The sequence below is a fragment of the Bidens hawaiensis genome, unplaced genomic scaffold (assembly GCF_021521415.1).
Source record: "Bidens hawaiensis isolate Kalapana, Puna unplaced genomic scaffold, B.hawaiensis_p1.1 tig00007035_1, whole genome shotgun sequence".
NCBI classification, from domain to species: domain Eukaryota; kingdom Viridiplantae; phylum Streptophyta; class Magnoliopsida; order Asterales; family Asteraceae; genus Bidens; species Bidens hawaiensis.
Window position 1 is genome coordinate 781,559 of NW_027491481.1, and position 21,654 is coordinate 803,212.

At 38.5% G+C, this 21,654-nt stretch overlaps 1 long non-coding RNA gene across 1 annotated transcript in view; it reads left to right on the plus strand.

Moving 5' to 3' along the window:
• The window catches only part of LOC143634227 (uncharacterized), a 287,183-nt gene extending 278,645 nt beyond the window's left edge, over positions 1–8,538 (plus strand). Inside the window, exon 2 of the long non-coding RNA XR_013153812.1 lies at positions 8,470–8,538. This is a non-coding gene — a long non-coding RNA (uncharacterized LOC143634227). The remainder of the gene's footprint in view (positions 1–8,469) is intronic.
• The last annotated feature ends 13,116 nt before the right edge of the window (positions 8,539–21,654 follow it).

Genomic DNA, 21,654 nt, shown 5'->3' on the forward strand with positions numbered 1-21,654 from the left:
TCTACAGTGGCAGATGGCAATGATAGTAAGAAGGGTTAAGAGATTTATGAAGAAAACTGGTAGAAAGTTTGTTGGAGAAAGACCGGGGTTTGATAAGTCAAAAGTTCGGTGCTATAACTGTCAACAGAATGGTCACTTTGCTAAAGAATATACAAATGAGAGGGTCGAATGAAGCCAGAACAGGCCTGATCAACAGAATGGGGGTGGTAATGAAAATAAGGCTATGGTATCTCAACAGAACGGTGGTTACAACTGAAATATACAAGTTGAGGAGGTGTTCGAACAGGCAAATCTGGTAAACATTGAAACTGGAGGAAGTGAGAGAGAGACAGGGGAAGATCAAGCATACATAGCAGAAGTGAACGATCAACTCTCAGAGGTAAAATCTGACTCTCATTGTGAACAATGTGAAAAATTGTCTGATCAATTGAAAACATTAAATGACAAGTTTGTTAGTTTGGACACTCAATTTAAAAATTTAAAAGAAGAACATCACTATTCTAAAACTAAAGAAAATAGTTACTCGGTAAAAATAAAAGCTAGTGAAAAGGATATCAGAAGTCTTAAAGCCACTCTAGCTGAAAAAATACAAGTAATTGATCTTAGTAATGAAGTGTTAGAAGAAAAGACCAAACTAATTGCTGAAAAAGATAAACAGATAGCTGACTACCAGGTAAAAGTGGTGGAACTAAACAGAAAAATTGAACAATTTAGAAATTCTTCTGCAATGCTAGATCATATCATAAGTGTTCAACGTTCCCCGGTTAACAAAGGGGGAATTGGATTCTCTAAAGTTCCACCACCATACAACAATAATTATACTTATGATCCGAGTAATCAGCAATCTGCTAATGTTGAAATTAGTCAGACAGTTCCCATAAAAGCTTCTGCTAAAGAAACCGAAGTTAATGAGAGTGAAACAAGTAAGACAAGTTCAAATGTCACAAGTTCTATCTCTAGTTCTGTGTCGTCAAATTCGGACAAGACGTCCGAATCGGATGAGATAGAAGAAAAGTTGTGTTACTAAAACGAGGGGAGGACTATAAGCATGATGAAAAGAAATCTTCCCTAAATCCGTTTATCCCACCATATGTTAGACAAACGGGTAGTAACGCAACCTCGACATCTGCAACAACTTTTGAGACGAAAGTTCAAAACAACCAAAATTGTTCGAACAGAAGTTGTTTCAGATGCAACAGAGTGAGACACCTTGTCGCTGATTGTCCTCTGAAACAAAGAAAATCTAGAAATATGAGGCCTCCTAAAACTGAGAATAAAACGAATACTAATCATGTTGCTGGTAAGAATGTGAACACACCAAATTTCAATCATTGGACTAATCCAAGGTTTCAAAGAAATTAGTCTCGTTTTTTCCCAGTGAACTACCAAACCAATAAGTTTAATTCAGTTAATTCACGAAGGTTTGGATGGCCTCATAGCTAGTCCTCTAGAAGTTTTCCGTTCAGAACTTATAGAAACTATCCTCAAACTGACTTTGGGCAACCAAGGTACTGGATACCGGATAACCAGTTTACTGTAGATCCCCCCGGGGACGTCGCCGATCGATACGAGATCCGCACGAGGTCTAGGAGTGCGGAATCCTCCTAGACTCGTTTATTGGTGTAAAGATGAAGAACACAAACACGTACACGAACAAATACACGAACAAATACAAGAACGAGATAAACAAATCTGCAGATTCTTATATAATAATCATTAAACAAACACGTTACATACCGTAACATAAACAGAAACACGTCCGACCCGAGGTGAGCTCTACCTCGGGTCGTCCCTCACGACACTTCCTCTCTTTTACTCTCTAGACAAATGAACTATAACACAATTACTCTTATTTTCTGGATACAAAACCTAAACAAGACACATATATATAGACAAAACATCTTCTTGGGCTTGGGCTTGGGCCAGTAGGCGAAGTTGTTCATAACTTCGCCTATGGCGAAGTTGTGATAACTTCGCCTAAGGCAGAAGTTGTTACAACTTCGCCGTTGGCGAAGTTGTTCTAACTTCGCCTAAGGCGAAGTTGTGCTAACTTCGCCTGTGGCGTTCCGCTGGTATGAATTGCATAGCGACGGTCACAAAATGCACCAACAGTTTCCCCTTTGACCGTTGCTCCCAATTCTAACAAACACAAAAGATCATCTGTTACAAAACATGCACCAACAGACTCCCTCTTAACTGATGATCTTCTGTTTGCTCATCAACCAGCCGTGTCTGAAACTGTCCTATAGCTTCACAAATCTACCAGTCACCCAGCGTCTTCCATATCAGATCTCCCCTTCAGTGTAAGCTTCTCCGACTATAACGATTGAGGTCTTTGAAATGCATGCATCCTCTTGCCAATAGATCATCTCAACCAATCACGTGAGTCTATCTGACTTCACCAACACGTGAAGTTGGGCTTCCTCCACAACTTCACCAACTCGTCGGCATACGATAAGGTTTAATCTTCAACTACTCAACATCAAGTGATCAATTTCATCACAAAACCACCTTGACAGAATCTAACACATGACCATTAATTAATCCGAAGCATCTTCAATCACCAGGGATAACGATCAAGAACATAAACACTTTAGTTCCCGATTAAATCCAACTTGTTCCAGAATTTTCACTATAATAAATAAGCATCACGTTTCAGGATCCAATTCTTGAATGCCTTGAAAGTAACATAAATAATATGCTCTGACCGCAATCCAGCAATGACAAAAACCTTCAGTTCAATTTGACTATCTTCAATTGGTCACCTCGAACAACAACAATTTCATTGCCCACAAACACCCAAATATGTGTCAATATCCAGTTTCAATCAATATCCCATTCACAAACTCAACTCCATATCCAGAGTTGACACGTATTTGTTCACACGTAAGACCCAGAGATAACAAGTTTCACTCGTTGACGGAACAACATCTCCGGTCTCATAATAATCGTGTACACCTGGCTATACAGAGGAAAACACCAAAATACTCTTTTTTAACTTTTTTTTTTTTTTTTTTTTTTTTCTCGTTAACTTCGCCTAAAGTTAACTTCGTCTGTCCATAACTTCGCCTGGCTATAACTTCGCCGAGAAGTCAACTTCGCCTAAAGTCAACTTCGCCTGATGTCAACTTCGCCTAAAGTCAACTTCGCCTGTTCATAACTTCGCCAGACCTTATATCTTCGCTGAAACCCTACGAACAGTGACAGCAACTTCGCCTGATGAACAATAACTTCGCCTACGGCGCTGTTCGGCCAGAAACGCACAGAAACGTGCCAGAAACACCAAAACGCAGATCTCGAACCATAGCATAAGAGCCTAAGGCTCTGATACCACATGTAGGTTCCCTCCGGGGCCGTCGCCGATCGATACGAGATCCGCACGAGGTCTAGGAGTGCGGAATCCTCCTAGACTCGTTTATTGGTGTAAAGATAAAGAACACAAACACGTACACGAACAAATACACGAACAAATACAAGAACGGGATAAACAAATCTGCAGATTCTTATATAATAATCAAAACGAATTACATACCAAACTCGTAAACAAATGACGGCCGACCCGAGGTGAGCTCTACCTCGGGTCGTCCCACACGACTCTCACTCTCGGTCTCTCTTTAGACAAATAAACTGTAACACACAATACTCTAATTTCTGGATACAAAACCTAAACAAGACACACATATATATAGACAAAACATCTTCTCGGGCTTGGGCTTGGGCAAGTAGGCGAAGTTGTTCATAACTTCGCCTATGGCGAAGTTGTGATAACTTCGCCTAAGGCAGAAGTTGTTCTAACTTCGCCTAAGGCGAAGTTGTGCTAACTTCGCTTGTGGCGTTCCGCTGGTCTGAATTGCATAGCGACGGTCACAAAATGCACCAACAGTCTCCCCTTTGACCGTTGCTCTCAATTCTAACAAACACAAAAGATCACCTGTTACAAAACATGCACCAACATTTACTCAACCCAAGACCAGAGGGTCTTGGGTCCCCAGATTTTAATCTATCTCTTTAATTATGCAGGAACAGTCAAACAAGGCTGTAAACAATCTGTGGGTTGTTGACAGTGGCTGTTCCGGGCACATGACTGGTAACAAGAAATTGTTACGTGACTGGAAATCTATTCAAGGAGGAAGGGTTAGTTTCTCAGGAGAAAGTGGGGGAAAAATTAGTGGTATTGGGACTGTGAAGAATGGAAGAATCAAGTTGGAAAAGGTGAATTTTGTGGAAGAATTGAAGCATAACTTGTTGAGTGTATCCCAGATTTGTGACAAAGAATACACTGTACATTTTACTAAAGGTGAAGCACTAGTACTTTATCCTGGTTTCAAGATACCAGAGACTTGGGTTGTAATGAGAGCTCCAAGAGAGAAGAACACGTATGTGATGGATATGAGATCAACTGAGGTAACAACAGACGAATCTTGTCTCCTGTCAAAAGCAACAGAATCTGAGTCAGAACTGTGGCACCGAAGAATGGGTCATATTCATCTTCGCAAGATGAATTACATTGTCAAGAATGGGCTAGTACTTGGGGTTCCCTTGAAAAACTTTAACTTTGAAGATCAATGCATGACGTGCAAGAAAGGAAAGCAACACAAAAAGCCTCATCACTCTAAGAAGGCTAACTCAATTGTCAGCACCCTAGACCTACTTCACATGGATCTTTTTGGTCCTGTAAATGTAAAGAGTCTAGGAGGAACTTCATACTATTTGGTGATAACCGATGACTACTCACGATACTCCTGGGTATATTTTCTGAAGACTAAAGATAAGACAGTTCAGTTGGTAATTAACTTGATTACAAAGGTGGAAAATATTGTTGGGAGAAAGGTGAAGTACATCAGGAGTGATAATGGTACAGAGTTCAAGAACTATCAGTTGGAGATGTTTTGCTTGCAGAAAGGGATCGAACATCAGTATAGCGCTCCATATACTCCACAACAAAATGGAGTAGCTGAAAGAAAGAACAGAACTCTAATCGAAGGCGCCAGGACCATGCTGGCGGATGCTAAACTTCCCGTGGTGTTCTGGGCTGAAGCTGTTGCTACAGCATGTTATATCCTTAATCGTGTTTTAACTGTTAAAAGATTAAATAAAACATGTTATGAACTTATGCATGGTAGGAAGCCTAATTTTAAGGGTATTGAACCCTTCGGGTCCCAATGTTCGATATTAAAGACTAACTCTAAATTTGGTGAGAAAGCTGACGAAGGTATCTTAGTTGGCTATGTTGTTGGGACACCTAACAGAAGTGTCTTTAATCTATCGAACAGCAAGGTGGAGGTGGTCTGTAACACGGACATTACTAGTTACAAATCACCAAGGCCTAGCATGGGACCGGCAGAGGCTTTCGACTATGATAAGTTATTTAAATCGTTTAATGTGCCTTACTTGGATTTTGCAGACATTGATGAGAAAATGGCCTCACAGATGTTGTATGACGAAGAGGAGGACATTGTGCAACGACCGCAATACAGTGAAAATCAACCGAGCTCGTCAAGTGCGGTTGACACTCCTGCAGTCTTGAATGAAGATGAATTCTACAATCCATTTCACACTCAACCTCAATCTCACACTGATGAACTTGCTTCAAATCTTGAGAATAATCTGGAAGTCGGTCCGATTCAGACTACTAAAATTCACAAGAATCATCCTTTGGAGAATGTGATAGGTAATCCTTATGACGGTGTTCATACAAGAAGAAGTTTATATGAACACACATGTGTTTATGCAGGCATTAAAGACGCGGGTATTATAAACGAATGCTTGTACACCTGCTTCATCATCCAGATTGAACCAAAGAATTATCAAATGGCTCTAAAGGATAGCTCGTTGGTTGAAGCCATGCAGGAAGAACTAGCACAGTTTGAGAAGATGGAAGTATGGAAATTAGTGGAAAAACCACAAGAAGTAAACGCTATCGGTACAAAGTGGGTTTTTAAATGTAAGAGAGATGAGAAGGGAATAATCATACGCAACAAGGCAAGATTGGTAGTGAAAGGGTTTAATCAGCAGGAAGGAGTAGGTTACAATGAAGTGTTTGCTCCTGTAGCAAGAATAATCTGGAAGTCGGTCCGATTCAGACTACTAAAATTCACAAGAATCATCCTTTGGAGAATGTGATAGGTAATCCTTATGACGGTGTTCGTACAAGAAGAAGTTTAGATGAACACACATGTGTTTATGCAAGCATTAAAGACGCGGGTATTATAAACGAATACTTGTACACCTGCTTCATCATCCAGATTGAACCAAAGAATTATCAAATGGCTCTAAAGGATAGCTCGTGGGTTGAAGCCATGCAGGAAGAACTAGCACAGTTTGAGAAGATGAAAGTATGGAAATTAGTGGAAAAACCACAAGAAGTAAACGCTATCGGTACAAAGTGGGTTTTTAAATGTAAGAGAGATGAGAAGGGAATACTCATACGCAACAAGGCAAGATTGGTAGTGAAAGGGTTTAATCAGCAGGAAGTAGTAGATTACAATGAAGTGTTTGCTCCTGTAGCAAGATTGGAGGCAATCCGACTGTTTCTGGCATATGCTGCACACAAAGAGATGAAGGTATTCCAGTTAGATGTGAAAAGCGCCTTTATTTATGGTGAAGTCGATGAGGTGGTATATGTTGAACAACTCCCGGGTTTTCCTGACCCAGATTTTCCTGATCATGTGTACAAACTGAGCAAAGCATTATATGGGTTACATCAAGTACTAGCCCATATCTTTACGTCGTATCCTCGTGCCTGGTACGCTACATTGTCAGACTACTTGCTAGAAAATGGGTTTGAGAGAGGAAAGATTGATAGTACGCTGTTTGTCAAGAGAAAAGGGGGAGAGTTTCTTCTCGTTCAGGTCTATGTGGACGACATCATTTTTGCTGCATCAAAAGTCACTATGTGTCAGGAATTTGAAGCGGTCATGAAGAAGAAGTTTGAGATGAGCGCCATGGGCGAATTAACCTTCTTTTTGGGATTGTAGGTAGATCAGAAGAAAGATGGCATGCTTATTCATCAAACGAAATATGTCCTTGATGTGCTCAAACACTTCAAGATGGATGATAGTACCCCAATTGACACTCCAATTTGCGTCAACCACAAACTGGGTGCTGACTCCGACAGTGATGAAGATGTGGATCCAACTCAATATCGGGCAATCATAGGTTCTTTAATGTATTTAACAGCATCTAGACCTGACATTATGTTTGCAGTTTGTCTTTGTGCTCGTTTTCAGGCAAACCCGAAGGAATCTCATATGAAGGGAGTGAAGAGAATCTTGCGGTATTTCAAAGGCAAGCCTAAGTTGGGATTATGGTACACGAAAGGGGGAGAACTAGATTTGGTAGCTTACACCGATTCTGACTATGGAGGTTGCAATCAGAACAGGAAGTCAACAACCGGTGGATGTCAGTTTCTTGGAGGAAGATTGGTGTCGTGGCAGTGCAAGAAGCAGACCTCAGTAGCCATTTCCACATGCGAAGCAGAGTACATGGCATCATCCAACTGCTGCTCCCAGGTTTTATGGATTCAACAGCAATTGCGCGATTATGGTCTGAATTTCACTCACACTCCTATTTGCATTGATAACACTGCTGCAATCTCAGTAACTAACAATCCTGTTAAACACAGTAAAACCAAACATATTGACATTCGTCATCATTTTATACGGGATTGTGCTGAGAAGAAATAATTGTGCTTGAAAACGTTGATTCACTGGATAATTTTGCCGATCTTTTTACTAAAGCGTTTGACCGATCCCGTTTTCAAAATCTTGTTGAGCTTAATGCGATGATCAATCCCGAGTAACCCTGTTTTCAGTTTTATTTAAAAAAAACCATCACTATCGCTTAAAATTATGTCGGTTAACTCAAGTCTGAAGGACATATCCTTGGATATGTTTGGTCCTTACTTCTACGTGTGGATTATAAGGATAGCCATTAACCAGATGACTGAAAGTGACTGGGGCGGTTTATGATGGGTTTTTATTCTTTAGCTGAAAAGTAGTCGTTCATACTTAGTTAGAAGGACACATACTCGTATGTGGTCGGTCCAGCTGATCCTTTGGATATTCAGGATAGCCGTTTACCTGAAGACTTTGACTTGATCGGGGCGATAGAATTTTTTTTTTTTTGGGAGATGATATAATTTTTCAAGTCTATAACTTCGTAAGAAGTTTCAATACGATGTTTAAAAGAAAATTGATCCAACCTTGGAAAGTGATAGAAAAACTGATTTTGTGTGCTTAACTGGTGAAGTTATTAGGCCTAAAAGACTCTAGAAGAGTTAGTGTATGTTATGACAGCTTTCTATGGTGCGTAAAAGTAGAAGTGATACAAACTAAATCTTCTCGATTTAATATGGAGAATCATTTTGAGGTGTGCATGTCTCCATATACATCTTTCCAAATGATAGGCAGAAAATTGATTACCCAGTCATACACGAGCCCGTGAGTGTTCTGATTCCCGAGAAGATAGTGTTACGTACCTGCAGTGATCCAGATTCAGGACTTGCAGTTTGTCTTCAATTTGAAGTTGTATTAATGTCATTATTTGTATCAGTATCAAAAAAAAAATATATTATTATTAAGCCTTCTGAAGCTTATGTTATTTCAAATATCTAGAAAGAGGCTAGAAAGAATTTTTCAAGCATAAGAAAGAACGGGAAGAAGACTCCGAACATAGATGTGTGATCATTGTTTAATCAGACACTACGGGTCGAAGTCAATTCGGGGTGACTTGGTGAAAGCCAAATACGCTTTGAGAATAGATAGGAGGCACCACAATCTCTCATGTGATGTCCATCTAAATTTTGAGCTTAATTGAACCTAATCCGTATCACAGAAGCGATGAAAACCATACTAAGTTTTATACATGCTTACAACCTGTTTCTTTATGTCATAATACCGCTGAACATGGATCTATGTGACAACCACTTAATTAGTATGATTCCTGTTCGGATCTTTTCTAAAACATGCAGGTTATCGTCAAGACTGAAATTTGATCCCGTATATTCTATTCTTCAACTTTTAGTTATATATTTCGTTTTATGGTTTAAAACTTGGTTATTTGGTTCTTTGATCGTCAAGTTTAAATCTTTTACGGAGAATTTAAAAGCAAGTTGCCCTTTGATCAACTTTATAAGGTTCTGTTTGTAAGTTAATTCGGGCGAAGTTAACTAAATGGCGAAGTTAATTGGTTAGCTTAATAGGCGAAGTTGACCACAAGTTGACTAAAGCGAAGTTGTTTTCGGGCGAAGTTAACCACAACTTCGCCCCTAGGGTTTCCTTAATCTATATAAGGGGTTTCGATGGTCAAACAAGTCAAAGTATCTTCAAACACTAACCCTCGGCGAACTTATACACTTTAATAGAACCTCATTCTAATCTGTTTCTTGTCCGAGATTAAGGTTTGTAGGATCCAAGTGACCCATAATTCGTAATATATGGTGATAATCGGTGTCACGATGATTCGTTTTGTGGTCTCGCTTGCAGCATCCCATTAAACCCTCAATTAACAATTCGTGTTTACAGTGCTTAGTAACACATTTGGTTATCTGGATCTCAATCGAACAACCTCGTTCATGTTTTCATCCTCTAATCGGCCAAACCTAACCACAAATGGGTCATCATGATGCGCCGATTATGAGGCGAAGTTAGGGTTTAGGCGAAGTTGTACTCAACTTCGCCATATGACTAACTTCGCCTGCTCAAGAAAATATTGATTATGTGTTCTGGTTTGTTACTCTCTGTGTTCATACTCAAGCGAAGTTGGGCTTCATGCGAAGTTCACAATCAATTATATCATAACTTCGCCCATGGTAAAAGGCGAAGTTATGACCTGTTTAGACGATGATCTAACTTAGACCGTTTGTTGTGCAGATATGGCTGCAGTGGCAGGTGCTGGTGGCGCTGGTGGTGATGAAGGTGGAAATAATAACCAACAGTTCTTTCCGGGTCACAACATGTATATTACTCTGGATCCGGATGCCCATGGTATGGACGACTATCGTGAGATCATTTCATTTCTCGTTCGCTCGCGTATTATTCACGCCATCACAACTACTCTTCCCATTTCACTACCAAATATTGAAGACTTTTGGAGAACCGTTGAGTATGACTGTAGGGTTGAACCTCCAGTGATGCGAGCTACTGTAAATGAATGAGTGGTACAGTTCTCGGAAGATCAAATAAGGGTTGCTTTACAGTTCAGGGTTGAAACTACAAATGATCCCACAGACTTTCCGGCTACATTGAGAGATGGTGCGTTTCTGCGTATGGGGTATTCGGGTCCGTTGGGAGACTATTAAAGGAGAAAAGGATTTTTGTTAGATCAGTAGCGGTTCCTTATGCATGTGATGTAATGTGTATGTCCGGTCTTAAAGCTGGTACAGATGGTATGGGTGCAACTATGCAGTCTGCGATGACCACGTTGACTTACAACAAGCCTTACAAATTTAGTCAGATGATTTTCTACGAGATTGATCGACAGAGACGTGCAGTGGCTCGGGAAAGATTTCTGATGTACCCGATATTCTTACAGATGATCCTTAATCATGTTGCTCCCAATTTGCCACAACGTCGTCCTATCCGTTATGTTGACAGTGTGAGTAAGAGAATTTTTGCGCAATGTAAGTCTTAGAGTGCACGTAGTAAAGAGGAGTTACGCCCTAGTCACATAACGTTATTTGGTTATCTTGTGAACCCTGCTTATGTTGTCCCTCCGGAAGATGAGTTTATGGATCTACCACCACAACAGGCTAATGTTCCTCAACCACCTCCTGTGGTTCAACCACCACTCGTGGTACAGCAAGCACCGCCTGCTGATCCTGTTGCTGCTCCGAAAGAACAGGTTGACCTTGAAGCTGCCTTTGGAGGGCAAGGGTTCTTTGACATGGAATGGGTTGATCCAGCTGCTGAAGCTCATGCCTCAATAGCAGAGGCATCTGGTGTTCATGTTTCCATGGTCGCTATATCTGTGGCGGACTCAAAGAGAACTGACTCTGATTCCTCCACTGACGATTTAGTTGAAGCACAGCAGATACTTGCCCGTCAAGAAAGAATTCATGGCAAGAGGAAGAAATACTCGGATGATAGTGAATCAGATTTTGAGGAGGATCTATTTCGTATGGTACATAGATCAAAGAAGCAGAGGGCTGGTGAAGGTTCATGAGTTGGTGAAACTTCAAAAGTTTTCAGGTTTTCTCCACCATCTTTATCGGGTATGACTATGTTAACTACTACTTCAACTGTCACACTGCCGTTATCCTCAAGTGTTTCTTTGGTGACCACGTCGTCATCTTTTGGTGTACCTCCAACCTCGTTTCATTTTACCACTGCAGGGATTGTCTCTCTACCTCCACCTACCATTACTCCATCAGAGGTGGTGGCTATGTTTGCTGAGTCCACACTGGTGGCGACTGCTGGTTTGCCTGTATCGTTGCCATCCTCAACTCCTACTCATCATCCACCTGTCATTCCCGCAAGATTAGAGATCCCACTACAGTTTCCTCAAGCTACCTTTCCTCAGGCAACCTCTCCCTTGAATGTTGTTTTTGATTCAAATTTTCTGATTCGGAGAGGATTGCAGCTCTTGAGAGGGTGGTTACTGAATTGTCACGGGTAAATATTATTCAGTCTGAGACTATTAATCGTCTGGTGGCACAAAATCAGGTTCAAACTGCACTACTTATGGAGCATGGTAAGATGTTTGATCGGCTTAAAGAGTTCTTAGCATCTCAGAGGGAGTATAGTTGCAAGGGTGATGAACGGAGAACAAAGAAGAGGCAAGACAAAGACGATGATCCCATTGCATCGAAGGGTGCAGGTGGTGAGTTGCCAAGAACTGAACAAACTCTTGGGACTTCCACATCTCAGAGGGAGTCTGCTGGTCCTTCAGGCAGTACAGGTGGTGAGGATGTGGTGGTTGTAGATGATGAGGAAGTTTTGGGAAACGATGATGAGTTCGTTGATGATGTGTTAACAATTGATGAGATTGAAAAGATAGGGGAACAAATTGAGATTGATAGTGAGTTAGAAGAAGGGGAGATTGTGGATGATGGTGTAGAACATGATATTCTAAATGTTGACAAGGTGAATATGAGCCAAGATGCAAATGTGTCAGATGAGTCTGAGTGGGAAGAACAGCCGAGATGGAAAGAAGGCTGTGCTAAGTGGTTCTTCAAGACAAAGAAGCCCGCGGTACCAACAATGTTTAAGAAGAGTTACAACATCAAGGGGTATGCTGAGTCAAAGAAAGGTATCATTTGCTGGCTCTATGACGAGCAGTGAAAGTTGTTTGTAATTAAGCGTTATGATGGGATTCAGTACTTTAAGAAGACATTGAGATCACTGAACACTTTGCCTGAGTGTGAGGTGAAAGATTTAGCTCATTTGAGGTTGATTAATCGAAGTGACGACAATTTTACAAGATGGGTTGGAAGAATCGTGTGGAAAGAAAGTGTGAAAGTTAAGAAGTTTGAGTTGCTAAAGCCACAGAAAGGGAAGTTAGTTGAAGACAAGGAAAGGGGAATGCGGGCAGATGGTAAGCCCTGGATGGTGATGAAGTATAAACCGATTCGTTGTTTGAAAGAGGTGCCGATGAAGATGATGCCCAAAGAGGTGTTAAAGAATCTCAAGTGGTGGTATGTTGACTGCCAGACCGCTGAAGCTGTTATGGAAGATGAGGACGAACAGGATATTCTGAGAGTGTATGATCCCATGCACTTGGTTAATTTGTCTCAAGCTGATTTGCAGGTACTAAATGATAAGATATTCTACATTCCTGCGTGGAAGGATGAAGCCAAGAAGTACCATTGGGTGGTCTCTGTCTGTGTGAGACAGGGCGTTCATGCTTGAAGACGGGTGGCACGTGATTTTTGGGATTACTAGACACGAGAAAGGAGATAGAGATATGAAGCTATTGCCAAGGGGGAGTCTGTTGGTGCATGATGTTAGTAGTTCAGTATCTTGTGTTTTGTCTGTGTCTGTAATCGTTTTAGTTTGGTTGATTAGTGTTGAATATTGTCTTATATGTTTGCTTAGGATGTAGGCGAACTTGGGGATGTAGCGAAGTTATGACAACTTCGCCTAGCATGTTAGGCGAAGTTGTCGAGGCTTATATATACCTCAACTTCGAGTTGTTTTGGTTAAGGTTTTTTTTCCGAACGAGTTGTTTTGGTGATCTTAAGTATCACGTGTTGGCGATTTGCAATATATCAAGTTACAGTATTATCCCGTGTGTTTGTTTTACCGATTCAACATATTACTTGTCTTACACTCGTATCGTATTACGTGGGGATTCCGCACCCTCGTGTTACGAGATATTCCCGTGTAGAACCGGCTGGGAACCTACACTTATCGACTCGAACTACTGCAAAAACTTATCGGTGTTCATCCAACATTTCATGTCTCGAATCTTAAAAGGTGCTTAGCCGAGGGTAATCTCTATATATCTCTCGACGAAGTACATGTCGATGAGTCGATGATCATGGTTGAACGACCCGTTGAGATCATGGATTTAAACGAGAAGAAAACCAAGCGTAGTCGTACTCAGTTAGTCAAAGTTCGATGGGAATCACAGCGGGGCGCGGAATTCACTTGGGAACGAGAAGACGCAATGGAAGAGAAGTATCCACATTTGTTTGCATCATCTTCGTCTTAATTTCGGGACGAAATTTCCTAAAGTAGGGGATATTGTGACATTTGTTAATTTCGGGTCTTGATTTGTATTCGCTTTATCATGTAAACCGACCTGTTTTGTAAATCGAAGCTTATGATATACTCAAAATGATGGATTTTATGTTACAATATTGTTTTATACTTGTTGGGTCTTGAAAACATCCTTTTTTGGCCTTTAAAACGCGTAAAAATTACTTAAACGAACTACAGGGGCCATTTCTGTCATTTTCAAAAGTTGGGAATATATGACCACCACCCCATCGCGCTACGCGATGGGGGACACTCCATGGCGTTGCGTGTCGCGACCTGCATCAGTGCAGCAACTCGATTGTTTGTTGTTTTGTGCTTTGTTTTGATCCATTTTGCATGCCAACCCTTGTAACTCTCACCCATATTTGACCACCAACATTACCCTCTATATAAACCACCATTTCCCTTATTTTTCCCCTGCTACAACTCCAAATTCTCTCTCAAACTTCATAGATTCAAGGTTATTTTCTTAGTTGTTCTTGAAGGTTTAACTTCCAAAAGTCAAACTGAGTTTAATCTTTCATTATAATAACGTATATAGTCTTAATGATACTTGAAGATGGTGGTACAACATATATAATATACACCCCTTGTTACCTTTGGTAGTTGCTTCTCCGACTCCGGTCGGTGAGGTTTTGTACCTTGTAAGGCAAGGCTTCATGGAGGACTTCGTGTCCTTGATATATATATTTATATATATACACACACACACACACACACACACTTATATAAATTGTTCAAACATACTAACCATGCTTAACTTCTGCTCATTTTAGTTTATTTACAAGGTACATGGTTATGGGTTCTAAGAGTCTATGCTTCGGTTTAACCGTATATAGCTCTAGACCGTAAACCGAACTTTGCTTACTAGTTTTTGTTAAATACTTTTTTAAACATGTTTAACGTTAGATCTAAGTTTATAAAATCATTTTTTATAAGTTCTATGGTTATGGGTTTGTAGATTCTAACCTCGGTCCTAACCCGAAACTAGATCCGAACCGAAAACCGAACTTTTTTTTAAAGACTTTATTGTTAACTTTTTGGTTGTAAAACTTAAGTATTTTCATTTGTACATTATTATACAAGTTCTTGGATATTTGGGCTTGTGGAAACCATCTATGAACTTATTGTGATATGGAAACTGAACCAAACCGACCTAAACCGATTTTCACTCGCTTAAGACACACAAGTGTGTTTTTAGCTATCAAGACTTCTATATTTCTTTAAAAATAGTTTACAAACTGATTTTAATTATTTTATGAAGTACTTGGAAATGTTGGATCCAACTTGATCTCATAACAAAGTTTGGACTGACAAAACCGAACATCACTTAACGTGCGTTGTTAGTTCTAAAATTGGTTAAGTCTTATTAAGTTTTATTGAGTTATCTCATAACATTCATTATTTTGGAAAGTTGACTTTAGGTTTGACCAATTATCAAGACCCGAACCAACAACCCGAACACTCGTTAAAACCCGTTTTAGTATCTTTATTCCTAAGGGACTTGCATTCTTGCATTTTAACCACCTTATTACCTAACATAGGTTCAGTAAATATTAAAGTTAGATACTTTAACCCGGTTTCGAGCAAACTTACATTTTAGAGGGTTATTATTATAAATTGTAAATAGTTAAATTTTAAACCTTGAAACTTTAATTGTTTACATTTCTCAACATTTATTTTACTTAAAGACTTTCAAGACAACCTTTCTAAATCCGAGACTTCTTTCCTTTTAGGCTTTGTTCGTTAAATCCGTCGTTCCGGCAAATCTCCAAATTATCATCTTTCAAGATTATTACTTGAACGTGAGTACTTTCATACCCCGTTTTCCATCTTTTGTTTTTGGGGGTGGCATTTCATACTTATTCAAACTAAATGCTTTATACTTGAGTCTTAAACCACAAACGTTATTATATACTTTACTTAAATAACTGCTCGATTTGTTATTCTATGGTTATATGCCTATGTGTTTATCGCTTTTGGTTGGTGGAACTATAAAATCCTAGTCTATTTGGCAACCCCTTATAGCAAGGTGTCGTCAACGTAATGCAATTCACGATAACTATTAAATCCTAGGCTATTTAGCATCCCTTTTTAGTTAGGTGTCGCTTATGTAATTCTATTAGCGATTTATCTTTTATCCAAATTATTGCTTTTATTTATTGTTTCATATACGAGTTTTGTGGCTTTTCTTATTACATACATATATGCTCAAACTTATGAACTGCTCACCAACCTTTGTGTTGATAAACTTTATTTTTTGAAATGTTACAGGTTTTCATCTTGATTGACTCGAGCTTGTGGAGAGAACGTTGTCAAGTCCTTTAGGATATTAGCGAAATGAACAATATTTAATTTGCTATATTTTGTTATGATTATTTATGAGTATTTGTTACGTGACATTTTCGATATTGTGAATGAAATGAGTTTGTTAAACATTGTCGCTTTAATTAGTGTCATGTTCTTATGGGCAATCGTTACACCTCGGCATGTTCCGCCGTCTTTGGTCGGGGTGTGACATAAAGACACCAATATTCCTGATATTCAAAAAGGATAAGGATGATGATCTCACCTGACATACTTCCGTTTGATGATTTTTCGGATTCCGAAGAAATTATGACCTCAAGCTGGAAGGAGCGTTCTACCTAGGGAATCCCTAAAATAACATGAATCCTCTTCACAGCGTTAGACGTATGAGTCACAAGATCTGAAAACTTTACTGAAAATCACTGACGAAAAAAAGGATAAGTATCACATATATCCTTTGTTCCTTAAAATCCTAGATATATTTCCTACCCTTCTTAAACCATTGGTAAGGAAGTTCCTTGCCTCCGAGAATAGAATACATTTGGACGAAGAAGAATCTCCTATACCATTGCCCGTCCTTTCTCCGAGAAAGTACATTTTTCAAAAGTTGGCTCGTTAAGGGTATGTTGACATTCAAAATCTGGGTGTGTGCTCACGCTGCTGGAAGCGGAGTCTCGAGATCGATTTTTGTTCATGATTAGTAGAAAAGAATAAGGAAGGAGAAACCCTAAATCAGAGAAAGAGAAAAGTTACCCGAAGATGGAAGATGAGTGAAGATTTTAAATAAATCAAGAGTAATTATAGGGGTCTTCTCGGGATTAAATAAAGGTAGTTTGTCAGGTCCTCGATTTCAGCTGGATCTTACTCAAATAATGTCATAACTCACAAAAATAAATATGTCGACAAGAGAGTTAATGACGGGTTGCTATATTTAGAAAGATTACTGTTTATTAAAGGCGGAATCAATAATAAACAGGGTAGTTGCAATCAATATTCAAAGGTAACTAACACACACAAGTTTCACTAAAAAGATTTCCATTTATACGAAGATCATCATACAAAAGGATAATCAATTTAGGGTTTCTTGTAGGAAGGTTATGTCCGTACTATTCTAAGATAGCCGTCACACTCAAATATTCTCTCTGAATTGAATGAGACTATCAACCTTAAGAGGCGTGCCCTAAATTATTCCTTTTATAGGCCTGACACCTCCTTAATAGCTGTCATTCCTTCTAGAAACACTAAATGATAAAACATATTAAAATTACATATTCAGAAATAATCCTAAGTGTAAAATAAGTCTTCCGGGTAGGCTTTGCATTAACTTTGTCTTTCCGAGTATGCTCTGCCATCCTTCATAACTTGGTAACATAGAAATGTGTCTGGGAACAGTTTCCGGGTAGACTTTACTTGAAGAGTATTTTACCAAGTAAAATACTCATCGGGTAGACTTCAATCTTCTTAACTTTGCCAGACTTTGCTCGACAAACCCTTACGAGCAACCTTGTTCTTCAATGGTCCCTTCAACTCTTTGCTAGTGAATAGCTTATTAGCAAAGTATGCTTGGTGGCACTGTTCCTTTGCTTTAGTTGAACCTTGCCCGATGATCCTTAAGACATTCCATTAAGACATCAAGCATACTTGGACCATACTTATTAATGAATACCTTGCCCTGTCTTCCAATCACTTGGCTTCATGGTCTTGGTTAGCCTAAAGCTTACTCGGGAGTGAGCTTTACTTGGCTGTGAAGAACAAACCTGCTTGATAAAGTGCACCATGCCCGGACTTGCATAAACTAGTGAACCTTGCCCTTTAATACACTAATTTGCGAACCCTGCCCGGAAATCCACTAAAGAAGACTTCAAGAAGATAACCCTGCCCGATAGACAGAATATCATACCCGGCTAAGTAAAAGCTTGCTCGGAGGTCCAAGGTGTGCCCGGATCCATACTTAGCGAATTCTGAGGAGGTTGAGAAGATTTCAATCTTCAATCTAGTCAGTTTTGGGTCAAATCTTGACTCAACAATCTCCCCCTAGATTGGAACACCTCAGCTGTCCCAAAACACATCTATAGTTACTTACATAGGATTAAAAATACACATCAAATTCAAAATAAAAGTTACATAATCAAATTACATAAACAATTACATATTCAAAAGCTATCCGAAGACATTACATATCAAAGCCTAAGTTAAAAAATTCTTCATTTTAGCCAGAGATGCTTGTTTAGGCATGGAAAATCCAACTTTTCTTGCTCCCTCAAGAACCTTAACAGTTCTGATTGCTTAGCACTTGTAGGCCTTTTCCTTTCTTTATAATCAGAGAGATGTAGTGCTGCAATCATAGTCAATTGCCATATGTTGAATTTTCTGAAGTCATTCTAAGAGAAGATCTTTACAATCTTTCCATTATCTATCATAACATTCAGATGTTCAGTTCTGGAGTCATAAAATACTCCATTTGGCATGACATTGTAGTTGACTGAAGGATTTTTGGCTTTTACTCCATCCTTGATGAAAGGTTTGTCCATCTTCAATTGTATCTGCTTTGTTTTCTCTTGGGAGGTTTCAGACATTTTCCTTTTCTTTGTTAGGTTCTGTTTTGAACCAAAGGATGCTGTCATGTTGCAGATTGGATTTTCTTTGGATCTGCCTTTCAATGTCATTTTAGAAAGATCAATCATCTTTCTGGATAATCCCTTGTTCTTTGCCTCTAGAGACTGAGCAGCTTCTTTCTTCTTGTTTAACTTTAGTCCTTTCATTTTCTTGAAGTTGCTCAAGATCTCTTTTCTTGTCATGACCTTTACCGAGTCAAAGGGAATTCCATTTTTCACCAAAAATTTTGGTTTACCACCATACATACTCAACATTTTCTGGACATTCATTTCTTGTTCCAAGTCATCTTTCAATTTCAAATCTTTCAATTCATTGTCTTGATCAAACTTCTTTTCACTTAAAGCCTTTGAAATCTTGTCAATGACAGTGTCTAGTTTCTCCTTTATTTTCGTCTTAGATTCTTCTTGCTTAATCAACTTGAGGAGAGATACCAGCACTTCATTTGGAATTTCTTTGTCATTTAAGCAATTATCAATTACTTCTTGTGGGACTTCCTTCCTATTTTCATTATTTTCTTCATCCCTTGCCTTTTTCTCATCTTTAAATAGTTTCAACAAGCTTACTTGTTCTTCAAAATCTTTATCAGTCAGTGTTTGGCTTAAAAATTGTCTGTCTTGAATTTCTGTCATTCTTTGCACATAGACCCTTTTAGCTTCTACTTCAGATTCATCAATTTCTAGGATTGTTGACTTTCCTTTTTGGAAATTGACATCTGAATTTCATCACTTTCTATAGCAATTTCCTTCCCTTTTAGTTTCTTTCTTTCTTCAAGATGTTTTCTTTCATCTTCTAGAACTTTGTTAATGACAGTTTCAGCATCTGAACTATCTTCTTCATAGATTGAGAGCAGCTTCAATGAATTCTCCCCCGGCTTCAGTGATTTCTCCCCCTGTTTTGGGGCAGCTGAGGTCTTCTCAACCTCATTCATTAGGGTTTGAACTCTTTGTAACGCCCTCTTTAGTTCTTTAGAAAGATGATGCTTGTAGGAATTGAGATTTCCTAGAATTGGATCAATGTCTGATTTTCTATTAACGGATGAGCAAATAATTGACAGTTAGATTTAAAACAATGTATATGTTTATGAGAAGAATAAAGATTAAGGAATAAAGAATGTTTCAATTCAAACCATTGTCTTGAATGATATTGAAACCTACACACAAAGCAAATGTAAGTAATGGGAACTTTCTAAACTGAAATATATAGAGACAATCTCTTTAATGGAATTTAAGACAAACTGTAAGTACATATTTGCAAATAAAAAAATGTGGATAAAGTTTTGTAAAGTTTGCTTTACTTTTGTATGTCAGATAAAGAGAGAATCTTGAAAAGTGTTTTGTCTTTTTGCTCATAAATTCCTTATCTATTTAAGGAATGGTTTCTTTATCTATCTAAAGGTGTGTCAAAAAATGGTAAAGTATGTAAAGATAAATTTAAGTAAAATGAAGACAGCTCATTTGAAATACCAGATTTCTTGAGAACTTAATCACAAGATAAATAATCAAGTATAAAATATCAAATAAGCATTCTTGCTAGGAATCAATTAAGATACCCAAATAAATTTTTCAAATATAAATCAAGTAACTAAATCTAGCAAAAACGCTATCAAAATCAGAAACACATTCAATCAAACATACTTTGATGAACAGTGTGCCCGAGCAACCTTCCTAATGTATGGTGTGCCCGAACAACCTTCGTAAGCAAAGTATACTCGAATATCCTTCCTAGAGTATAAAGTGTGCCCGAAATAATATCTAGCAGACAGTGTACTCGAAAAGTCAAATTTTGAAATTACCAAGTATATCGAGGGAACAATAGTGTACCCGGAATATAAAGTGTGCCCGGAAGACAAAGTCTGCTTGAAAACACTTGTAATTTCAAAGCAATCATAATCACAAATAATACATAGCAAGCCTGGAAATTTATTAAACATAAAACACCTTAGTGTGCTATAGTCTAAAATTTCAAAGTTTGCTAGGATAATCATATTCAAACATCAGGTATGCCCGAGAACTAACTCAAACAGTTTAGTCTACCCGAGACAATTCAAATCATCAAATCATACCCGAAAAAGACAAACTTAGATAAAAGTACCTAAGTGTGCCTGGAAAGGTGATAAAGCAATAAACCTTACCCGAAAATACATATTCAATCATTAGCAATCAGGCTTGCCCGGAAATCGACTAAAATAGTAACTCTACCCAAAAAGTATCAAATACTTCAAAGCATGCCCGAAAATAGTAAACCTAGATAAAGTATCTAAGTGTACTCGGAAAGGTTATAAAACATTAAACCTTACCCGAAAATATATATTCAACCGTATTCAACTGTTTGGTGCCCGAAAAGGTTAGAGAACATTAAACCTTACCCGAACTTACATATTCAACCTATTAAAGGCAAAATGCAACACTGTTTGACTTAAACCACTTGTCAAAGACATTTCTAAGTTATGTATCATTTCAGACCATAGTTTAAGAGCAAATGGTGCATTTAGAGATCAAATTTCAGTTATGTTTCATTTCAAAACAATTTCTTTTGTAAACTGAAAAGATCTCAGGAATGGGATCATATTGACTAAGTAGCTTTCTCAATACTTCATTCTCAGCATTATTATGACTACAAAGACAGGTCAACAGCAGGTCTAGACTTAACATGATTTTCATTTCTTTGGTGATATGATTAAGTTTCAATTAAGTTGCATAAAATTTAATGGATAACACATATTGTTTTTTGATGCTCCTTATCTATCCTCAAGGCTTATTTGGCTTTCTCTAGATCACCCCAATTTGACTTTGACCCCCTGGTTTTGGTTAAAAACTTTTAATGAAAGAACATATTTTTGAAAATTTATAAGATTTTTTTCTTTTCAAATCTACAAACATATGTGAGGTTGAACGTTGGACTTACATGCCACGCAAGTCGGACTTACAGGCCTTTCATTCAGGATGTTTAAAGGACTTATATGATTGCCTCCACCCTTGTAGTTTTGGAATTAACCCTCATGTTTGTGTTTTCTCAATAAAAATTTGTGAAC